Below are 23,201 nucleotides of genomic sequence, written 5' to 3'. Positions count from 1 at the left end.
CGCGTATGCTCGCGACCGCTCGCGATGAGAAACTACCAGTCCGCGTTGAGAAAGCTGTCGCTTGAGTAAAAATCTCCTCGAGCGGCAGAAAACTACAGCTCGCACTGTGCAAGATGCCATTTTCAATGATTGCACAGTGCCAGATGCTTGTCCGCACTGTGCAAGCATTGAAAACAGCATCTTGCACAGTGCGAACAGGGTACTACGCAGTTCGCGTAGTGCTACGCGTAGTGCGCAGTGCACTTTTCGTATGAATATGCAAAGATATACAGTATAGGCATAATGCAAGGTATGAGAGATAGCAATAATTTGTGCTTGTGGTAATATCAGGGAAACAAAGTAAAAACCATCACACCAGAGCATAAAAGTGGCCAACAAACGGCCAAAATCAGTCCAAACGCTGGCCTAGTCAACAATGGACTTAAGTCTGATGATGGATAAAAAGTCCTGGTCCCCAAAACTGAGTGCTGATGCCCCCCCCCCCACCTGAAAACGCTTACACAAAATAAGCACATGCAGATACCAGATACCTTAGTCTAGGTGAGAGGTGTCTCCTCCCTTTCTGCGCCTGCTAAATATGTTTTCTCTGGTAATGATCAAGGCCAGATCTTGTTGGAAGGTAGTGCCATTGGACTGGGGAAGTACTATACCGTCACCAAATTTATAGGGACCTTTGAACCATATCGCTGTAAAATTAATTTTGAAAGAAGTGGAGATATTGTGGGGACAGGACGGCTCCCCATGAAGTGCAGCGTCTGTTTTATGGCCAACACCTTTAGTAGTCCATGCTTCTGGTTCCAAGGTGCACCCAGTAAGTCTGGTGGGTTGGCGCACACGACAATCTCACCCATTTTCCTTTCCTGCTTGTGCCATAAAACCTTACGTAGAACATGTTGGATACCCATGTAAAAGAGACCAGAGCACTTAAGACTGCCTGCTTAGAGCTGTACCCTTGCTTCAATGCTGTTGTCTAGTTTTCAGTACTGCGGTTTCCAGGCAAGGTCTTTGCACTTAGGAAATACAATTTTACTAATCCTGAACGTTATGTCCCTTTACGAGTTTATGATATCAGAATTCCTGACTCCCTTTTAAAGATACCATCATATGAATCTAGATATTTTGGGGGATAAAATTGTTCAATATTTTGAATGTTATACTTAATTTTTTTTGCAAGGATCTTTTCAGGTTTTTTTAAAAGAATCTAGGGGCATATTAGCAATGGCCATATCGCCGCTTTAGCGTACTTTATGCCGCTAAAGCGGCGATATTTATATCGCCCTATTACTGCTTTTAGGCGATAGCGACCGGTTTTGGGCCCACTTTGCATGTCAGCGATATTTATCGCTAATGACATGCAAAGTGGGCGTACCCAAACTGTTAGCGACTGAAAGCAGTCGCTAACACAGCTATTGCCTATTAGCAAGGCAGGCATAGCGATAAAAAAGTCGCGCTAAGCGCGATTATAGCTATAATCTACCGCCTGCTAAAAATATGGCTTTCCTGTTTATCCAATTCACGCATTTTACCACTATCGCTGGATATTTTAGCACAATGGAGAAAAACGTTGCTAATAGCAGGTTTTCTCTGCTAACATATCCAGCGATAAAAAAAATGCGCTAAGCGCATTTAGCGATAAATATCGCTATTTCTTGATATGTCCCTGAATTCCTCCTAATGCCAGTTTCCATTTTTCAACGTCCTACTCTTTTGCAGCCGAATGCTTTGGTAAATATTAGTGGGTGATCTTTAACTTTTATACTTTCATGATAATACATTTTTGATGGATGTACAGTGTCCAAGAAGGAATTCAGCTGTGCTCCCACCCTCTTTGAATGGTCTTTTACATGAAGGCATGACAGACTCTGGCAGCGAAATTAAATTTGATGGAGGGAGAGCTTGTCAGCTGCACTTACCCAGGCATTAATCCTACAATTTAAGTTCAAATGTACCTCCAAGTTTCCCATTATATTTATAGGAAGCATTACTCTAAAAGTCGGAAGGTGATTAGATTTCACTTTTTGTAGCTAGGCGATATCTTGAACTTAAGATTTGGATTTCAGTTTTCACACAATTCATTTTCACTTCATCAAATGACATATAGTGCTCCACAGATGCCTGCTGATGACCCACTGTTATTTATTTGTATTTGTATTTGTGGGTATTTGTTGAGCGCAACCTATCGCTCCGGAAGGAGCATCTTGGCGCTGAGAAATTGTGTGTGGATGGAATAAGATGATGGAAATTCTAAATAGCGGCCATCACATAAGCATCAGATAGCTGATAGACCCAGGCCTTCAGTTGTTTCCTGAAAAGGCTCTCAGTCTCAACCAGTCTGAGGTTTAGGGGCAAGTTGTTCCAGGCCCTTGCTGCTAGGACTGCGAAAGTTTTTCCGCCCCTAGTTTTGTATTTATACCTCGGGATCTTGGTAAGGTTACCACCGGAGATCTTAAGCTTCGTACGGGGTCATAGTGAACAAAACGGAATTTATGTTTGGCTGGAAGGAAATACAGAGGACAAAAGGCACATCTATGTGTAGTTTTAAACAGATAATAAACAGGAGGGAAGAGAGATCAGCTTGATAGGCTTCCCTGAGTACCATCCGAGCCTTAAGTGTCTGTGAGATCTAGAACAAGCATTGGCATAGCCACCTGGTCTGGCTTTTTGTTAGGGGAAGTGTTTGGTAATAGATGATTTGCTTTGTGTTGCCCTCAACTGCCCTAGAAAAATAATCCCATAAAGAAACAACATAGTAGGTTTCAAAAAGCTGAATTAGAAGAGTTAAACTACATCCTCACAGGAAGATGTTATGAAAAGGAATGATAAGATGAAGTGTGTAGTGATGGACTTAAATAGCATACACAGCAAAATATTTTATAGTAGATGCTTTAGACAAAGGGTATTTTTGTTGCATCTTTAAGAAACCTTATGTGTGTGTGCATATGTTTTACTTTGTTAGCAAATATGTAAATTCAACATGTTCTCATCAATGGAAAGTAGAAGAAATTAAGTTTCAAAGAGTTTAGTGGATAGCATTGTGTGTATATGAAAGGCTAAAGCATCCAAACAGCAAATCCTGACTTAACGAAAACCCCATAGATAAGTGATTAAAATACCACTGTGTTAGTAAAGTAGATACACTGAAGAACAGGCAGAGGTTGTAGTCCAGCAAAGGAACACTTTGAGACACATCACCAAAATCTAATGGAAAACCAAATAGGACAATATAAGCATCTATGAAATTCCATGGCCTTGATGGCAAGCTCATCCAAGCAATGAAAACCATGAAAAAATGTGCAAGCCAATGGCTGAAAAAAGTTGAGGCAAAGCCCAACTCTCTATTTTGTATTAAGACTCACAAATGATGATACACCGCTATCTTAGAGTACATTTATATATATGTCCAATGACAGTAGCATATAGTCCAATCCGTCTTTATTTAAAATTTTCTTCGGTGATATGAAACAAATAGCCAACACGTATCATTCACCACATGTGAACTTGGTCACGGCAATTGAAGTTGTGCATCCGTCAGGTATAGTCTCCTCCCGATGCAAGTTCGATCCCTTAATCGGAACATATCCTCATGTCTCCTGCTGATGCCAATAATTCAGTCAGGCTAGACTAATAGGCCTCCATCTAAGACACCTGCAGCAGATCTCATGACGCACTCGCTTATCACAGCGCTTTGGGTTGAAAATAACTCTCTCTATTTTATATTGTAGTTTTTTGACGAATTGATAACATGAGGTTATTCTGACAGCTAAGTCTGTCTGTTGCCAGACCTAATATGAGGATGCCTTAGTATCCTGAGTCATGTTGTTTCCAGAATATCATCCAACAAGGAGATGAATTGCAACAGTGAACCAGAAAGAATGTGGAAGGCGGAGGATGCTGGAGGGAATGTGCCTCTACATAATGATGCAACCACTGGAACCTCCTTCTTCATAATATTAGATATAAATGGAAGGACAGCAAGAGATCTGTAATTATAATGGTGGTAACGTTCCAGCAAAGCTTTTTTTAGCAATGACACAACCCCAAATCCTTGATAATTGAGAGGACTGCTTCTAATTACATAGACCTTGGAATGATCTTGCCCAGAAGATTTACACAAACCTACATAAATTGATGGGCAGGAAATTGACATAAGTTTAGATGGCATTACATTTTTTATTTAACTTATCCTTTTTGCTGTGTTCCAGGTCACTACCGATTTTTTAGGTGTGGTTTGTTGTTACATGTAATTTTCTTAATTTTTATAAGCATTTTATTTATTGCCTTTCTGAGACAACACCCGAACAGCCGTTGAGAAGCGGTATCTGAGACACACACCCAAACCAGATAGCTGGCCTAACCAGCAGTAATATGAATGAACAGCTGCTACTTAGAATTTGTGATTTCTATGTGGAGATTTGGACTGCTTGCTATAGTGTGGGTGGAGTTGTGCTACTGGATATCCACCTTCAGATTATTGCGGTACAAGAATATTGAGGGCAGAATATCAAGGAACAAATTATCGAAAGGTAAATATATATAGGGAAGCTGCATGACCTCTTACCCCTTTGAACCTCTAGCCGCAGGTGATAGGGTCCAACGTGCCAAAATCAGCCCTGGAGGAGGGCAGCGCACCCACTCCCAATATATTTTAAAGGCCAGGCCCCGGGAATGGGATGGAGAAATCTGCTCGCATGGCCCCCTCCCACTTTGTATTATCGACCATGCGCCAGGAGATAGGGTCCCTGGGGCTCAAATCGGCCTGGGGAGGTGGGGCATGTGCACCTCCTCTCCCCCAAATCTATAAATGTGCCACCCCCCAGGACTTGGCTCACCTAGTGTGCATTAAAAACAAGCATTGGCATAGCCAATACGTCTCGCTTTTGGGACCTTATAAGTATTTAGTTATGCAGCACAATATCCTTGCTGCAACTACATCAAGTGTTGCATGGCTAAACACTTATAAGGTCCCAAAGGCGAGACCTATTGGCTATGTCAATGCTTGTTAACATTTTTATCTTTTAAACACGTTTTGCTCATTTTCCACCTACTTTCCACTCTTTGGCTGCAAAACTATTTAAATATTTTAATATCTTCACACCGATCGAAGTGTGACAATAGTCGTGAGAAAAAAAGTGTAACTTACGCTGTAAATTGTGGGATACATTTATTCCATATTAGCAAACTGATACATCCTTGTCCACGTAAATCAAGTACCAGAAGAAGAGAGTAGGCAGAGTAAAGTACACAATACAAGGTAAACGCAGAGCACGTGCTACACGTACAACACCGAGGACACAGAATGGGTGAAGGAATGAGTGGGCGTGGAGTTTGTGAGTATGATGGGGGAAAAGGGATGAGTGGATCTCAGTGGGAGAGAAACGGGGAAGAAAGAGGGCAAGAAGCAGGTGTGATCGATGGCTGGCGGAACAAGGAATGAGTAAAGGGGGTGAAGGTGAGTGAAGGAACGAATGGGCGTGTCTACGAAGGATCTGGTGAGGTGATAAAGGAGGAGACGAGGAATGAGGGAGGCGAAGTATCATGGTGAGGATGGGGAGGGTAGTAAAAGGAGGGCATGAATGCACGAGGGAAGGAGCGTATGAGGGGCGTGGAAGTGAGATGGGGATCCACTGAGGGCTGTGGATGCAATATAGGACTCAAAGAATTTTGGTGTCGGGTGGGGGTGAGAGAAACCTTAGGGGTTGTAGGGAAGCTGAAATGGGTCAAGAGAGGAAAGGCAGGGCCGAGGTAGGAATTTGTGAGCAGGAGAGAGAATGCAGGCAAAGGAGGGAGTGCAAGAAGAGGACACCGGACAGGTGTAGGCTATAAAAAAGAGGAGCATTATGGGGCGTAAAGAGTGTTGGTGTAAAGAGCAGGGCACACAGGCGAAGAAGGCTAGAGAGCGAGAAAGAAATATAGTGGGATAAACACAGAGGAGGTGGTAACAGAATGGGTGGTGGAGGGAGAGCCACAGAGAGCTAAAGAAAAAGAGGGGGGTATAGAGAGTGGTACAGAGATACAGAAAAGAGCTGAGAAGCTGAATGAGGAGGCAAAAGAGTGTGGGTGAGGGACTCAAGGATAGACGCAAAAAAAAGGTAAAAATTGAGGAGGTAAAGGTACAAAATGTGGAGGAGTGAGAGGGGAAGGTACAATGGGAGATGAAGGAAGTGGATTTTGCAAGAAAACTGTGATTTAGATATCGAAAAATAACTCCCTTATGGTCTAAGGTCAATCGCATAGCTGAACAATTCATGGACACCCTAAAAAACACTGCAAGTAGCAAAAATAACCCCCAGTTTCGGCCTTGCGGGTGTGTGTGTGAGGGGTCGAGTTCCGGAAAGGTGTAGAGTCATGACGCGCTCTAGTTTTGAGCTCGAGTCAGGTCTTCTGACCCCATCGCAGGCACTACACTGAGCGCGCGCGGAGGCTCAAGATAGTTGTGCGCGACCACAGACCTGAGCAATGGTACCTACGCCCGCGCTTCCCATGCGGAGGGCATAATAAGCATGCCGCCTACCTTTGGGGCTTCACATTTCACAGGCGGTGTTTATTCGGACAGCCACAAATTACTCAACGCATTTTGTGAGAAAAAAATTCAATAAAGAACCGAAGCATTAATTAACCATTAACCGAAGCATAAACCATTCCTGTACTACTGCAAAATATCAGCTGGTGGTGACTGTGGCGTATGACCGGACAATGAAGAATTCATGTGGCTACTTTGGAATCTTACTCCTCCAGTGCAATGTGTGTATGACCTTGAAGTAAACACTTTCCAAACGCCTAGTAGGACTCTTGAGAGCACAAGTAAGGGTTTTAACCTTGTCACTAAAAATTTATATTATGTCCTGTTGCTATCAGAATAATGTACAACAGCGATTTCGCCATCGAGTGGGAAACCTCCGCTAAGAGTATGGTCGCTTTCCTCCTAGTCCCACACAAACAACGTGCATGCAAATCTGCACCTACAACTTGAAACCAAAGGGCTCGAGTCAACAATTCACGCCAATGCCAGGAACAGCACAGCGGATAAGAAAGTGATGATAATTAACTAAAGTAATCAAACACATAATTAACACTAAATGGCTGAGATAGAATAAACGGCGAACGATTCTAATTAGCCACACCCCCACCCAATAAACAAGCGCGTGGCAGTAGGGGGGGGCCTGCACCTGATTCCCTTGCGGGAGCAAGCAGCAAGGTGCTATAATTGCTAACATATGTCGCCGCTGCTCGCTCCCGCAAGGGAATCGCCAAACGTGCACGCGTCGCCATTGAAAGCAATGCAACGCATGCACGTTTTTGGGCGAAAAAGGGAACCGATGGCTAAAGGTCTTTTTTATATGCAGCGCATGCGCGCTGCGTAGGCAAGACCTAAAAACGACCAGAAAAGCATGCTTTTTTAAATTATTTTGCCACGGATCCACAGAAACTTCACCAATTTGTGGCAAAATGTTAAAAAAAATATTAAGGCACCAGACGGCTCCCTGTGGAACCCCACCACCACATCTAGTGGGTCAGGGTTTTCATACCCTGCCCCCTTATGTTGTTTTTTTTTTAACTGGCTGCCACCGCCTGGTTAAAGTGGTGGCTGTCAATCAGATATCATCATGAGATCTGTCGGATCCGCCGAGCATCCGCATCCTTAGAAATACATTAAAAAACGTTTAAACTTAAAAACTACTGAAAGGATTACACCAAGTTACAAAAGAACTATTTCTGGTCTAAGATCTAACTTTCTGCCAAATGTTGTGTAATTCAGTGCAGCAGTTCGGGATGTAGTCATGTTCAAAATCCCTATGGGAAATTGTATGAGGAAAACGCGGTTTGAGACCCCCCTCCTTTTTCTTGGCCCACGCTTGACAAATCATCCCAAAACTTTTCAAACAGCAGCTGAAGTGAGTAGCAAACTAGTTTTGACAATTTTGTGAAGATTAGTCAAATAGCTGCCAAAGTAATAAGCAAAGCAAAAAATTATTTTTTTATGGAAACTAGGTCCGAATTATAATTACCCACTGGTGAGCGCCAGTAGGATATATATATATATATATATATATATATATATATATATATATATATATATATATATATATATATATTCAAGAAAACTCGTCCCAAATCCACAAGACTGCCAAATCCTGCACAGCTCTGGAAAAACGAAGAGAGGAACCCAGGAATGGTGCCAAACAAGTGTGTTTTATTTCAGCTCAATCTTGCTCAGCATTACCCACTGGTGAGCGCCAGTAGAATATATATATATATATATATATATATATATATATATATATATATATATATATATATATATATATATATATATATATATATATATATATATATACATACATATATATATATATACATATATATAGACACACATGCATATATATACGTATATATATATGTATATGTGTATATATATACGTATATATATACATATATATATATATACACATATACATATATATATATATATACGTATATATATGTATGTGTGTCTATATATATATATGTATATATATATAACTGTTCCTCCCTGTAGATTGTTAATTTTCAATATTTTGTCCTCGATATTGTGTGCTATCGATATTCTGGTTTCGATATTCAGGACGCACACCCTTGGGTGGGAACAAGGGGGCATCAACATATCAGTATAGATTTCCCAACATGGCCTATTGAGGAATGTATAGAGCTTATTGTGTGAAATTGACCCCACGCCTTTACTCCAACATAGCTGACATGAGGATTGTGCTCAAATTCCACTACCTATATTATTCTGGGACTGTAGATATTTCTATTTTAAATCTGGTCTCAAAATCTTTTGTAATATTTGCTCGCCATCGCTCTTGTTAAATAGCATTGTATTGCACCCCAGTACTAACTCCCCTTTTTAGCCACTCCACTATTGGTGGTCCGGGTCTCCCTGCTTCCTGCCAATGCATCCTTTTCCTGCCAGAGTCTGCCCCATTCCGTCTCCTTCCATTTTCTGTTCAATTCCAACGCAAAGGCATTGAGAGAAACAAGGGAGTTGCATGCCCACTGTGCTATGCTACCATTCTTCAACTGACTGTGGAGAATAGAACAGATGCTGCAAGAAGCTCACTCCATCTCACCTAGCATCCTTCTATATGTCACAGCAACCTGACGAGGTATCACTAATGTATATTGATGTATATATACCAGCTCGTTGTGCCGCTGAGTCCTGAGCCACTTATTCACAGTGTGCAACACGGTGGGGTAGTGAACCCCTTAGTAATACAATCTCTATTGTATTCATCTTCTGTTTTGCTTATACTCGCCGAAACTGAATGAAAACACTCCGTGGCTCAAATGTGAATTAAAGTGTGTTTATTCCATTAAGTGCAACAACGCTGTCCCAACGTGTTTCAGAGCTTCATATAGATCTTGCTGGTTGCACCTTGAATGAACACCTTTGAAGAACAGTTTTGAGTGCGCATGAAATTGTTCTGACCTCAAGGCAAGTACTGTGTAATAAGTCAGGTCCGCTCCATGACCCACACACACCACCCCCGAAGAGACCATTAGCCCTTTGCGGAATTTTTATGCAAATGCCTATACATATACACAAACACACACACACATATATATATATATGTATATGAAACTGGATTCGCCACAAGCAACCTCTCGATTCTATGCAGAAAGACGAAAAGCGGACCCAAAGTTCTTTGTGCAAATGTCAAGTGGTTTATTTAAGTGCCCAGCATGTCCGTCATTCCGCATTTCTACCCCAACTCTAGTCTTGATCATGGTAGTTTTAACAGAGTCCATTTTTGCTTTCTGCTTTTTATACTCGTACACATATTGGCCTATAATGAAGCATTATGGGTATGGTCGTTGTATATTTGCATTCATTTTTTGAATGAAAATGTATTGCTGTATTCGGCCCTCCCCGAGCGTTGGCTCCAATGCCCATTCAACCCAATGCATTATATGAGCATATATTGCGTGCGCTCTGAATTGTTTTAGGTGATGCGCATACATTTACGCGTCTGGTGACACGTATCCCGACATTCAAAAGCAAATATATATATGTGGATTGTACTTTCATAACTGTATAGCACTGGTCAGCTAGAGAGGCTAGACTGGCAGCAAGGTCTGGCTTTTCCACCCTCAACAAATAGCTGGATCCTTCACCTTGTGTGGTTCTTGCAGAGAGTTGTCACCGATTGTTATCATTGCCTGATTACATTTTGGCCGCTGGTGCTTCCAGGATTTGCATTACAGAGGCTTCACAGTGTGCAGAGCGGCACCCCATCTGTTGAATCTGAAAAGAACAGATTGTAAAGCTTCAGCTGCATGCCAGATCGATTGGCTTCCAGTCTACTTGAGTATTGCCCACACATCTCTTTCCAAGGCTCAAACAGTCTTCCACGGGTTTGACACTCTCCTTCAGGGATAGCTTTGTGAAATATCCTGTCCTTGGAAAAGTTGGATCTTCATCCTACCTGAGCTGAAAACATCCTCAATTAGCCCCACTGACTGGGTGGCTGTTCTCTTTGAATTCAGGTGGCTCACTTGTGGGCTGTGTTTGTTTTTTACTGCTGATTTCGCCAATATTACCACAAACATTGCCGACAGCAAGCACAAATCCTTGCAGCCGTCCATATGTTGCAAAACACCTATACAGCGTGTCCTTACAAGTTCAAAACTGTCCTGATTTGCAAATGTGTGCCACTTTTTTTGCTGTCTGATACTCTAATGGGGACACTTTTATTTTGGTACCCAGGCCCATTTTCTGTCCCAGTCCTACTCTGACCACTATTCAGCATGGCTAAGCTCATGGGGCCTCATTTATGAGAAATGACGCATCGCTGCATGAAAGCAGCGATGCGTCACTTCTCAGTGCGCACTTCTTGCGACAATCCTGATGCGTCATATTTAATGTATGACGCATCATGTCGTAAGGAGTTACAGATACGTCAGTATTTCTGACGTATCTGTAAGCGCAAAAGTGACGCATTTCTGGACTGTGTCACAAACGTGAAGCAACTCCAGCAATGCGTCCTTTCACATGGGGCAAGCTCCATGTGAAAGGGCCTGCATCAGTCTTATACCTGCTGTGAGGCAGGCGCAAGATTTTGACGCAACAGCATCCTAAAAGTGACACCGTGAAATCTCATAGATTTCACTGCGTCACTTCTACGACCCTTCCTTGCGTCAATACGCCCCCCCTTGCATACATTATACCTGGATTTTGGGGTCAAGCAATCACAATGGAACTCACAGGAGGTGGTTTGAAATCTAAGAACACTTCAGCACAATTATTATCACACCCGCGCACAGGTCCACACACAAACAGTATGACACAAAGGCACTATCAATGCCCAGTCATTGTTATTAAGCATGAGCAACTCTCTAATAAAGCCTGACAAGGCAATAAAATGAACAATTAAAAGAATAACGGACATGTACATTTCACACTTTTCTGGTCCTAACCATTCCAGAGGGCCTGCTCCAGCCAGGGCTGAGCTTCTTCCAAATCTCTGGCTCCAACCAACATCCAGGGGGTACAGAAGTGATTGTTCTCCCCTGAGCAGGCCAGGCGGGACTGGCTCAGACCAATTTTGGGGTACTACAAGCTGAGACAGGCAACTAAAAAACAATCATAGATCAAGGGGTGAGCAGAAGGCCATTTATGCTGAAAGTCCTTCTCTACTTTCAGAGGGATGCTCCTCAGAATGTGTTTGAGGAAGAGGTGAGGAGGGTCGCTTTCATCAGCGAGCAAGCAATACAAAAGGAACGCTGAACATACGCATGACAACGAGTAACCCTCCACTGCATGCACACACATACTGCCCTAGAGTATAGGAAAAGATAGTGTGCATCCGTGATCAGACCTGTGAGATGGGGGTCTACGTTTGCCACAATAGTATGATTCTGACTGTGTGAACCTCTATAGTGCTTATACACTATTTATTATATGGTATTTTATTATTATTATTATTATTATTATTTATTTTTATAAAGCGCATAGTCACCCGGAAGTATCCCAGCGCTGAGGAACCTAAGAGACATGACTGAGGGCTGAGTTAACGGGAACTGTGAACGGGAACGGGAATTTTGTGAAGCTGTCGGTGTCATCTTTGATAACTTCATCGCTCTGGGGTATACAACTAGCTTCGCCTTATACAAACATCTCTACAGACGTTCATACATCCACAAAGCTCAAGGGTAAATTCATACAGCAGAGATGAGCAGATGAGAGGAGAATCCCATCCCTCACTCTGCATCACCAAGGCCATGACGACCTTTTGACCTTCAATATTGTCACTTTAGCTCTAACTAATGTGCTTTTCTGGATGGCCCTGGTGGCTGCTCACTGCTGTACTTTGGGTGGGTGGAACTTTCCAATTGCTTCATCATGGTCCTACGGGAACATTAATATGAAGCTCTTGCACTGCGGCTTTAATCAAAGGTCCTCAATCGAAGGCAGGTCTAAACAGTTCTCTGGTGTAGACTGCGCCAGCGGAGTCTGCTGACTTGTGCCCTCCAACTCAGGTTCTGCGCATTCCAGAATCGGGGACCCCGCGCTGCTAGCGCTCTGCCCCTGGGTTTTTGATGCAAAAAGCTTGGTGCGTGCAAAAGGTAAGACCAATAACAAAAGGTTCCATACAAATATGGAGATCCTCTATCCCAGGGGTCTCCCTCCAGTAGCACATGGGTATTGCGGTGGGACCATACATGTTGACGAGGCACCATGAGTTCCGATGCGGCACAAAGGATGCTTAGATGGTACAGTGGATTTTAGTCTGCTACCAATGATGTTGAGGTGACACCAAGCACATTGATGTGGCCCCAAGGCTTGCCTGTGTGGCATCAGAGATATTAATGTGGCGTGGTGGATGTTGATGGAGACTGATGTTGACCAAATGTCTCGACCTGGCATCGTGGATGCTTTTGTGGCACCATGGCTATTAATGTGGCACAATGGACGTCAAGTTGGCAGAACTGATGTGTCTGTGTCATCAGAGTTGTCAGTGTGGCCAAGTGAGTGATATAGTTGGCAAAGGCTGATGTGGCACCACATATGTCAAGCTGGCACCAAGAATGTTTTTGTGACACAACTAATTTTAATGTGACAAGTGGGCATGAAGGAGACACCACGGATGGCAAGGGGGCAAACTGGAAGTCCATGTGAAATTGTAATTTTCACTCGGTCATTTTGTGGTGAGTGTTTCTGTTGCTCTCAGGGTTTCATTGTTGTTCTGAGTCTGTTTCTCTGTTGCTTTCAATGTTTCATTGTGCTATGTATGTTTCTATGTGTCTCTCAATATTTTATTGTTGTTCTGTGTTTTTATCTATGCTGTTATCGATAGTGTTTGTTTCTGTTGTTCTTACTGTTTCATTGTTGTTCTGTCAGTGTGCTGATATCTCGCACAATACTTCATGATTCTGTGGATATTTCGATATGGGTCTCAATATTTAATTGTGGTTCTGTCTCCGTTGTGATGCAGCTCTCAGTGGTTCTTTGTGCTTCGATGATGTTTTAATGCTACTCTCTTGTATGGGTGTTGTACTTTTGGTGTCTGGATGTTGTTTTATATTGTTCACTCTTCTTTTGTCGCTGTTTCGGTGTTGTTTGGTGTTTCTCTTACTGTTTCACTGTTCTGTTGATGGTTCGACGCCGCTCCCAATGTTTCATTGTTGTTCTGTCTCTGTTCCTATGTTGCTCCTCTTGTTTCCTTAGTGTTCATGCTTTGATGTCGCCCTCAAGGATACATAGCTGTCTCACTTTTTCAATATCATTCCCATTGTTTCTTTGATGCAATACTATACATTTGTAAATCACTCAGCTGCCTAAAAAGGTGTCCCAGCACGATTGAATAGATTATCCACTTAGTTCAAAGGCAGAAACCGGCTTAGGGGAAGTTATCGCAGAGTCAAAAAGAAGCTTTTTACTGAAAACAGTTTCAGATGGACAACTTCTCGAAGCCAGGGGTAAGGGCATCCCACAGTCTAGCTGCACAGGAACGACCACCTCTCCTGGATTAGCAATACGAGGGGGTTGGTGTTAGGATGCCGCGCTCCATCTTTCCGTGTTGTCCTATTGAAGTCTTGGTGTCTCTCTCAGTAGTTCGTGCTCTTGTCGACTTTTCGATGCGGGCCTCAATATTTGATTTTTCTTCTGTTACTGTTTGGCATGTCTGCTTTGTTTTGTCATTCTGCAGATGTTTCGACACAATTTTGTCAACGTGCCTTGAAGTCATTTGCTTTATGTTTCAGCGTGGGTCTGTCGACGTTTCACTGTTACTTTGCCCATATTTTATCTTAGTATTATGCTAATGCAGTGTGGTTCTCTTTTGCTTCCTGCTTTGCTCTCACTGTGTGACTTTTGCACCCTCAGCCAGTCCATATTTATTTGTGGGTGGGGGTGCTGCAGCACCCCCCAAATCACCGAGCTGAAGTTCAGATGGTGGAACGAGCAATACACATGCCTCTACATTTTGATTTAATCTTGTCACAGAGGTCAAATGTCAGGCTGTTTTCAGGCAAACTGTTGCTCATTCCTTTAAGTGGAGCTTGGAGTTTCCTCTACTTTCCCTGACTGAAAAGCCAGAAGGGTTTGTAAAGTGAACCATGTGCCAGTCTTGCTGAGGTGCAGGGGCTGTGAAAGGAGAGGCAGTTAGATGTCAAATCTTTTCTAACACACAAGAAACAGTAATTCCTGTACATGAACTGAACAATTTTTCAAAATCAGGTGCAGGACAGCAGAAATAAGGCACATTCTTTTGTAATGCTGAGGTGTGCTGGCAAAGACGATTTTAATAGCATTAAAACAAATCAAGACACTACTTTGTGATGTGCAAATGAAATTTCCCAGATCAGTTTCATGCTGAATGGGGCGGCTCACTTCCTACCTGTGGTCTTCCTGCGATGCTTGGGTTTTTACGATCCCTAGGACTTGAGTCGCGTCACGTTAATGGCTGCACCACCACGCTGAAATGGTCACAGCATCACTGTGCTGTAGCTCTGCCAATGGTTGTTGATCTTTCGGTTTTTGTGGTCGGTGTGACGGTGTCTTTCCGTGGGTGTTGTACGCTGCTCTTCTGTCACTCTCTCTGCTCACCTGTTGGCCTTCCCTCGCCTGTGGTGGCCCCGCCCCCTCCTTCCCGGGAGGTGAAGTGGGTTAAGTAAATGGCAGAGGTACCTCGAGGCGGCGTCACCGCTGCGCACTCCCGGAGTGGGTCAAGTGCCAGAGGGAGCAGATCCACGGGGGTGAGGCTCGGGGGCGTGGGTGTCACTGCCTCAGATGCATCTCAGCCTGCCCGGGAGAGGACGACAGGACGGGTCCGGTACAGGTGCCTACGGAGAGCCGCGGGGATGGACTGAAGTGTCCTGGAATACCCAGAGGTGCTGCGGGTGAGAGTGGCTGTGCCCCAGGAGAGAACAGGTGCGTGTCTCGGTCCTGGGCTGGGGTGTACTGACAGAGCCGTGTGTAGGTTTCAGTACTGTTCTGAGTCACAGTCCAGTTTGGATGAGCTGCATTGGTCGAGCTGTAAGCTCGAAGCTGTGTGATGGCCCCAGTTCTGTTATAGACGGGGTTTCTGTAGATCGGGTCAGAAGTTCATTCTCAAAGCATGCATGGATCCCAGACGAGGAGCTGCAGGCCGGCAAGAGTAAGGTGCCTTGACAGAGCTTTAGGTGGTCTTGGCGCTAGAATAGCAGAGCGTGCGGGGCACTAGTGAGGTAGCTCGACGGTTCACGTTACTGAAACAGCAGAGCGTGTGCGCGTGCTGAACTAGTGATTTACAGCAAGGGAGATGCTGGCAGGACTTAGGTGCATAGACCGAGATCCCCGTCGGCCCTGGTGCTGTGGGAAAGGACCAATGCGAACTGGCCTGGCTGTGTGTGGATAGAAGGGGGGGCTGCAGGACTGAGGTGCATCAGTAGAGGTGGGTGTGGTGCATTACTGGATCAGTAGACTTGGGTGTGCTTCAAAGCGCTAGGACAGCAGCGGAGCTGTGGGGCAGGACTGAGGTGCATCAGTAGAGCTGTGTGCGCGTCAAAGCGCTACGATAGCAGCGGAGCTGTGGGGCAGGACTGAGGTGCATCAGTAGGGCTGTGTGCGCGTCAAAGCGCTAGGACAGCAGCGGAGCTGTGAGGCAGGATTGACGTGCACTCGTAGAGCAGTGCGTGGCTTCAGTATTTGATTGGGGTTAATTGGCAGGCCTGGCGATACCGGACGCGGTTGTGTAATGCCAATCTGGGCTCGGCTCCTGTCCAGTCCTGGGACCGTGGCAGGTGCGTCCTTTGTGTACAGCCTCGGCGTGCCCTGATAGGGGATTATCAGTGATAAGCGCTATATCACTGGTGCGCAACCGAGCCGTGCGCCTGCAGCGTGACTGGCAGGAGGGGAACGGGGTACACGTGTATGCTCAAAGGACCAATATAATTCAACAATGTAATTTATTGTTCTCAGTATTTCTTGCTATAGACGTTTTTTGCTAGAGCGCCGCGTCACAGACCTGATAGTCGCCAAAGAGCGCCTTGCGGGGGTGGAGAGGAAGGGAGTGATACGGGGTCCTTCTGGTGAAGTCGCGATGCCAAGCCCAGGGTCGAATTGGTAAAGCTGGCACCTGGGCAACGGGGGAGGGGCCGGTACCGGAGTTGTGGGCCGCTCTTTGGCCAGCGTGGGGGCCGATTTGCGCTTCGTCTGGGCAGCTCAGATGCCGCCAGCGGCCCAGTGGGGGCCCGAGCGGCCTCTCCAAGACAGATGGGCCTCGATTACCCCCTTTTAACAACGGGGCGGGGGTGTCACTCAGTCTCCCTCTGTATGTAATGGCTGCAGATTGACGGTGGCAGGGGCCTGGGCAGAAGTGGCCTCACTTATATTAAGGTGTGGCTTACAACTGTGAGCTGATCAGTGCACAAGGAGTCCTGGCAGCATTTGCATTTTTTTAAAAATTTCGGTGAAGTTTAGAAAGCATACGTTTTAGAGAACTCCTCCTCCTTTCATAATACTCAAAACACGAAAGTAGTGTTTTGCGAAAAAGTGCAACACGCAAATGCAGGCCACTTTTTTTTTTTAGGGTGCCCTGACCTATTTTTGATTCCAATCCAACGCTGTCATGCCGTAGGTGTCTTGACTTCAGATCCCACAGGTAAGCAAGTGTTGCAGAACTAGGACAGGCTGGGAGGGTGAAACCGATGGCGAGATACACCAAGGTGGAGCAGGCGTGATCCGGACAGAGGCTTCCACGAACCCCCCTCTGGGGCTTCAAAATGGTAAAACCTTGGCGCGCAGAGCCACGCATTTCAGTGAAGAGGTCATACGTTTGGCTCAAGGCGCTGGCTAGTGTTAGACATTAAACAGGACAGCAGTGCGCATGTCACCGTGGAAGGTTACTGACGCACCGCTGTGTCAGGGACATGACAGCCTTGGAATGCAGGGACGTCACCCAGCCGTAGGCATTCCTGAAGAGGCGGGTATTTTTGAGCAACTGGAGGAACTTGACAAAGTCTGTTTCACAGGAGCAGGGAGGCCTGGGCATAAAGCAATCTGCCTCCACGCCAGGAGCGGCTGGTAACATGCAAAAGCATTAACCGCATCCCACACCACAAATACATTAAAAAGGAATACATTTAAAAACACTCGCATGCATTAAAATTAAATTAAAAGTAAAATAAATCCACTTACCTGTGCTGCGTCCTCCGTGTTCTCACAGTCCATAGTTATGACTCGCTCCAGTGGAAGTGTAAACTTCCCTAACCAATGCAGACGCTGCTCTCAAGCTGCAAGAGAGCTGCACCTGGATTGGATGGGGCATCCTGGCTGGACGCTCCTTTAGGCCCTGTATTGCCTGTGCTTTGTGTCCACCAAGCTGTCTAAGACAGCTTAGTGGAGACCTGCAAAGTGCGCATGTCACTTTGGCCAGCTCAAGACGGCTGGCCAAACTGACTTGTGCACTTTGCAATGTCAGGCCAGCACGTCACCAGTGGGTGGGGGGGAGGGAGGGATGCTCTCCCGCCCTCCTGAAGAAACCGCAGCTGCTCCACGCCATTTGGATCTGGTTGACTCAATGGTGAGTGATTGGCTGACCACAGATATCAGGATGGTTAAAAACTCTGGTTGAACATAGAACGCTCATGGGTTGCGTGCCCATGAAAGTGCCTCGTGGGTGAGTGAGGCCTAGTGTCTTGGCAGGACAATTTTTGAGTGTGCCCCCTATCACAAGCTGTCATGGAACCATCTAGTGAAAGAAATTTCAAGGAGACAAGACAGGCCATATTCGGTCAATAGACCAGATGTAACTTAACTAAACCAACAGCTGTGTGACTGAACTGTATTGCAGCATGCTCAGTCCTCCGTGAGGGCATTTAGGGTCTCTGTTGGGTACTACCCGACGACCATGGAATATCCTTTGCTCGACGTCTCATCGCTCACAGGTTAAGTATATTTAAACATTTCTCAAACACTCATTCTCACTACACCTCATATGGACACCTCTAACTTTTGGAAGCTACTGGTTAGTGCAATAACAGGGACTCTTTGTCCTCATGGAAGCTACAGACCCCTTTTTTTGTGGCTGAACTTGTTTAACCTAACCACTCTAGGACAATTCCTCTCCCATAGCTCTATCTTTAACCTTACCACTCGGAGTACTCCAACCGAAGCTCTTCTTTTCTCCATGAATAATCTTAACAATAACCACCATCCCTATATCCCCCAGCCCTGGTGACGCAATAGGACAGTATACAACAATTTTGATAAAATACCAGAGTTCATCGGTGGAGATATCTGTTCCGATTTCCTAAATGACGAGCCCGCCAGACAAACCACGTCTCATTCCAAGAATAAGCCGCCCGATGATGAAGCATGCCACCTTGGCATGTCAACGTTCAGTGTCCTTAAAAAAAAACACGCCCATAGCCTCTATTTCTCTTTCTGTACCCTGTTCACTCCAACAGAAGATTACATTCTGAAAAAGGCAAAGGGGGAACCATGGATAGACACATCAAGATAGATAAGGGGACATATTAAGGAAAGAGGGGTGGGCGGTGAAAATGAAAACGGTGAAAAAACATTTGTTCATTGAGTAAACATCAGGGAATGTAACATGCGGGTTAGTGGCCCAGTGTCGGCCGGACCCGGCACCCTCGACCCTTAACTTCAATGCACACTTTTCACTTTCTCTGTCCCTCTCTTTTAAAGGGTAACACATTGAATTGTTATATAAAGCACTTTGACGGGCCAAGCGCCAAATGAAACTTGCAATTACTATCGATAGGTGAAGGAGTTTGTGTAGTTATAAATGGCCACACATTTACAGGGAGTTATGACACAGCTTTAATAACTGAGTGCAGCTTCCAGAAGCATCTATTAGAAGCCTCTGACGTGCACACCCTGCACCTTAAACGGGTCACCAGGAGGGCGGGTGGCATTCCAATCTTCGAAATGCATTCCCAGAATGGTAGTTGAGCTTGACAATGCCTACTTATCCAAGCGTCAGTGGGTATTCAAATATATCCGTTCTCAGATAGATATGGTTGATTTACCCCAACCAAGCGTAGGAGTAAATACATTACCAGTAGAGGGACTGGGACTGTAACACCATCAAAACTGGCAAGGTTGTAAAATTAGAGGTTTCCTATAGGGAGGATGGAGATATATATATATAAATATAGTGCAGCAATTTCTTCTTTATTTAGCCTCTGCCATAACGCGTTTCAGCCGTACAAGCGGCCTTGATCACATGACAGCGCCCTGACCTTTTTCCCCACTTTTTAAAGTGCTAGTGCATGTCACAATTTATGAACATAGAAGACAGGCTTCCTTCTTCCCATTTTTTTAAAAGGGATACAAGCATAAATGCATGGGTTCAAGTACAAGGACAATTTTCTTATTGCAACATATGTAATCTATTGCTGCAATATAATTGATAATCTGATTAATACATTTTCAAAACAATTTCAGATATTGTCTAAACCTGAAAACAATGTTGGCATAAAAATGCCACTACGGATTGAACCCAACTTCCTGTTAATGAAATTTGCTTAGTGCTCCCTAACCGTGGAAATGAAAAAACATAAAAGCATAAAGTTGTATTATGAAAAGGGATACTGCAGCTTAATGCAAAACATCACATTTGAGTATCTAAACTGCGCCATTTCAATATTTGAAACCATGTACTAATGGACATATGGCTTTTTCTAATATACATATATATATATATATATTTTATTTTTTTGCAGTTTTTTTGTTGCAGTTTTATATAGCGCAAACTCGACCCGAAGGTATTCGAAGCGCTTTACACGAGCAGCAGTTATGTTACTTAAGGACACATTAATTTTCTTGTTTTTTGGCAGGCACAGGGGCATTAAGTGATTTGCCCAGAATCACAAGGTGTTGAGCTGGCGGCCAGACTCGCACCTGGTTCCCCAGTTATAAAGTCGGCAGCTCACATGGAAAGGCATTTTCTCATGCACAATTAAAATTACACATGTGCAAATGCCTCCACCACGCACCCGTCGCAGGTATCCGGGTGTGCTGTTGTGGAAACATTTGCAAGTTTCTCAAATTCAGAAATCCCCCATCCCATACAAACTGTGAAATATATAGGTGCAGATGTATGTAACTGTTATGCGAGTAAGTATCATGGTAAATGCCAATTATACAACAGCCCTCCCCCACTTAACCTCCCCACCCGCCCCAGGCAATTGTATGCTATTCCTAGTGGTTGTAGATCTCCATATATATGTTCATGTGCAATTAGCTTTTTTCTCCTTATAGTCAGTTTTGTCGAGTTGAAGGGCACTCCTTCACCTGCTGGAGAGTGGCACTGGGAGCAGGTGGCATGTTAATTATTGCAGGGTCCTGCATCCGACCTCCCAATTCAAGAACCAGCTTCTGATGCATTAGCCAAATAGGTTCATTTTGACTTTGGGACCTACAGACTAGAGTCGAAATCTAGGTTTTATAGGCAAATTGATATATTTCCCTGTACCTCACATTGGAAACATGTGAAATGTAATAAAAGTAAAGTCTTGAGGTCTCACACACAGACACACGCACACACAACACTTGCCATGTGTGTTTCCTTCCAAATGTTTAATAACCATTGAATCTAATGACCTGAAGGTTACATACGGATTCCTTGAGCAGCCGTACAAGCTCTTCAGCTACCTTTCTGGCAACGGAGCCAGTGTAGGGTGACCACCTGACATGAAGGCAAATTCTGGACAGGACTGTAAAAAAGTTCAGGACAGAGGGTCTAAATTCAGGACAAAAATCCTGGACAAAGGGTCAAAATTTAGGACAAAACGTCGAACAAAAGGTCACTTTTACGGGCACATCAAGAGAGAGGCCATAGCCCCCTACATTATCAGTGAATGTATTCACTATTTTCTGCATAGAACTAGTTCTTCACTATGGTCTTTATGTGATTGGCTCTAGATATGCTACATTCAGCTGGCAAATTATGTCCTTGTTCAATCTTAAATTAATTGCCTTGAGCACAGGGTTAAGGTCATTACTCATATCCAGATTTACCCAAACTTTCTTGGAGAGAAAGCAAAAGCATATTTTTGATTAGGTTTCTAAACTTTTTAAGACCTATGGTAAACAGTTTGGGTAACATTAAGGTAAGTGACTGTATGCTAGCTTAGACAAGTTGAACGAAAACATCCAGCTCACCTCAACCTCCAGTCAACGTTAAACCTAAAAAAAAATGAAAAAGGCAGATCAGATGGTGTCTGCGACAGTCTCACATCTAATGTCGGGATGTGAGGTACCCACAATGTGTCTGTAGTCTCACAGCCCTAGATTGTGCACTCAGGACTTTACATTTATCAAGAGCTGGGAGCCCAGAATATCAGACATATAGATTTAAAAGGGAAGGGTGAAGTCTAGGTCAGATGGGAGATCCATAACAACGGATTCAAAGGTTGTTGCTAAGAACTGGGCAAAAAAGGAAGAGAAGAGCATGGTGGTGCAAGACCTAATATCAGACAAGGTGGGCCCGCCAGGAGCATCGGAAAGTATTGTGTAACCGGGGATTTGTTTCAGCAGTGAGGAGAGAAACAGAAGAGGCACTGTCAAGTGGTTGAACAAGCAGCATCACCCACCCTGGCAAACTCTGATGATACAATGGGCCGCTGGCCATGCTTGTGAAGGGTAAGCATGGGCCTGGCACAGTGGATGGTTGTGCTGGACAATTGCCCACTCTGTCCATGTCTTGAAATGGTTCTGCAGTCAAACCAAGGCCGAACCAGTGAGATGACTCATTCCTAAGTGCCAAAGTACATGTAAAATGTTTGGAATGCAAATTACACGAGCAAAAGTAAGATTATGATGAAGATTTTATAATGTAATTTTTTTTTCTTTAACCATATGGTAGTGTTTTCCCCTTTATATACAATTAGATCCCAGTTTGAACTGGAACTCAGTTGCCTTTCGATACTAAGGGATTAATATCTACTATTACGCCATTGATTTGCCTGATGGAAATCTGGGCAGAGAGACATGGTCCATCCGAGCCTAGTTTGACTTTTGGTCTTCTCTTACACTTTCAGTAATGGGCCACTTAGCACTAGTGTAGACAGTGGTGCTACCCCAGTTATTGTGTTATTTTGCCAACCTTCACCTGCTCATCCCTTGTTCCTTCTTCAGGCGCCTCAACATGTCCCAGGTCTGATTTGGGAGCTGGGCACCGCCGGGTAGCTCTTTTCATTCTAAAGCCACTTATTATAGTGGGTGGATTATCCCGCCTGGACTTAGAATGCCATTATTTAACTGCACAGCTCAAATGGGTGTTTCTTTGGCTCTCTGGCTGCCCCCTTCATGAGATGGGGTTTACCCATAAAGACTTTGAGGAGGGCCTACTAATCCTTGTTTCTGCCCATAGACACCCAAGGTTTCTCCACCTGGTTTTCTCTTACCCTCCTAGATCTTGCTAACTTACTAACACGAAGAAACTCTATGCTCCAGGAATACTATTGCTAGGCCTCCCCACTGGCACAGGATGGTTTTGCTTGGAGCAAGTCCATCAGGGGCATATTAAAGGGCTCTCTTGGGGTATTTGTTTGTTGACGGTGAGCTACTAGATTTCCAAACCCTTATGGCAGACTAGTGTCTTTGAACACCTTAAACAATCATTTAATGCCCTATTTCATGTCCACCATCTGGCACCAACCCCACATGACTTGTACCAGATTCTCTACACCATAGGCCTGTCTACAAACTG

General features: G+C 44.4%; 1 protein-coding gene across 2 annotated transcripts in view; it reads left to right on the top strand.

Moving 5' to 3' along the window:
• The window catches only part of LOC147717585 (RING finger protein 225-like), a 110,227-nt gene that overhangs the window by 29,817 nt on the left and 57,209 nt on the right, over nucleotides 1–23,201 (top strand). Inside the window, exon 1 of one of the 2 annotated variants that reach the window (XM_086924379.1) lies at nucleotides 15,132–15,409. The exons of the other annotated variant lie outside the window; for it this stretch is intronic. The gene's annotated coding sequence lies outside the window, so the exon portion shown is untranslated. Of the gene's footprint in view, nucleotides 1–15,131; nucleotides 15,410–23,201 lie in introns of those variants that run through there. 2 annotated transcript variants of the gene reach the window in all.

The sequence above is a fragment of the Lissotriton vulgaris genome, chromosome 5, assembly GCF_964263255.1.
Source record: "Lissotriton vulgaris chromosome 5, aLisVul1.2, whole genome shotgun sequence".
Taxonomy (NCBI): domain Eukaryota; kingdom Metazoa; phylum Chordata; class Amphibia; order Caudata; family Salamandridae; genus Lissotriton; species Lissotriton vulgaris.
Note: the sequence above shows the minus strand (reverse complement) of the source record. Positions and strands in the feature narration are given on the sequence as shown.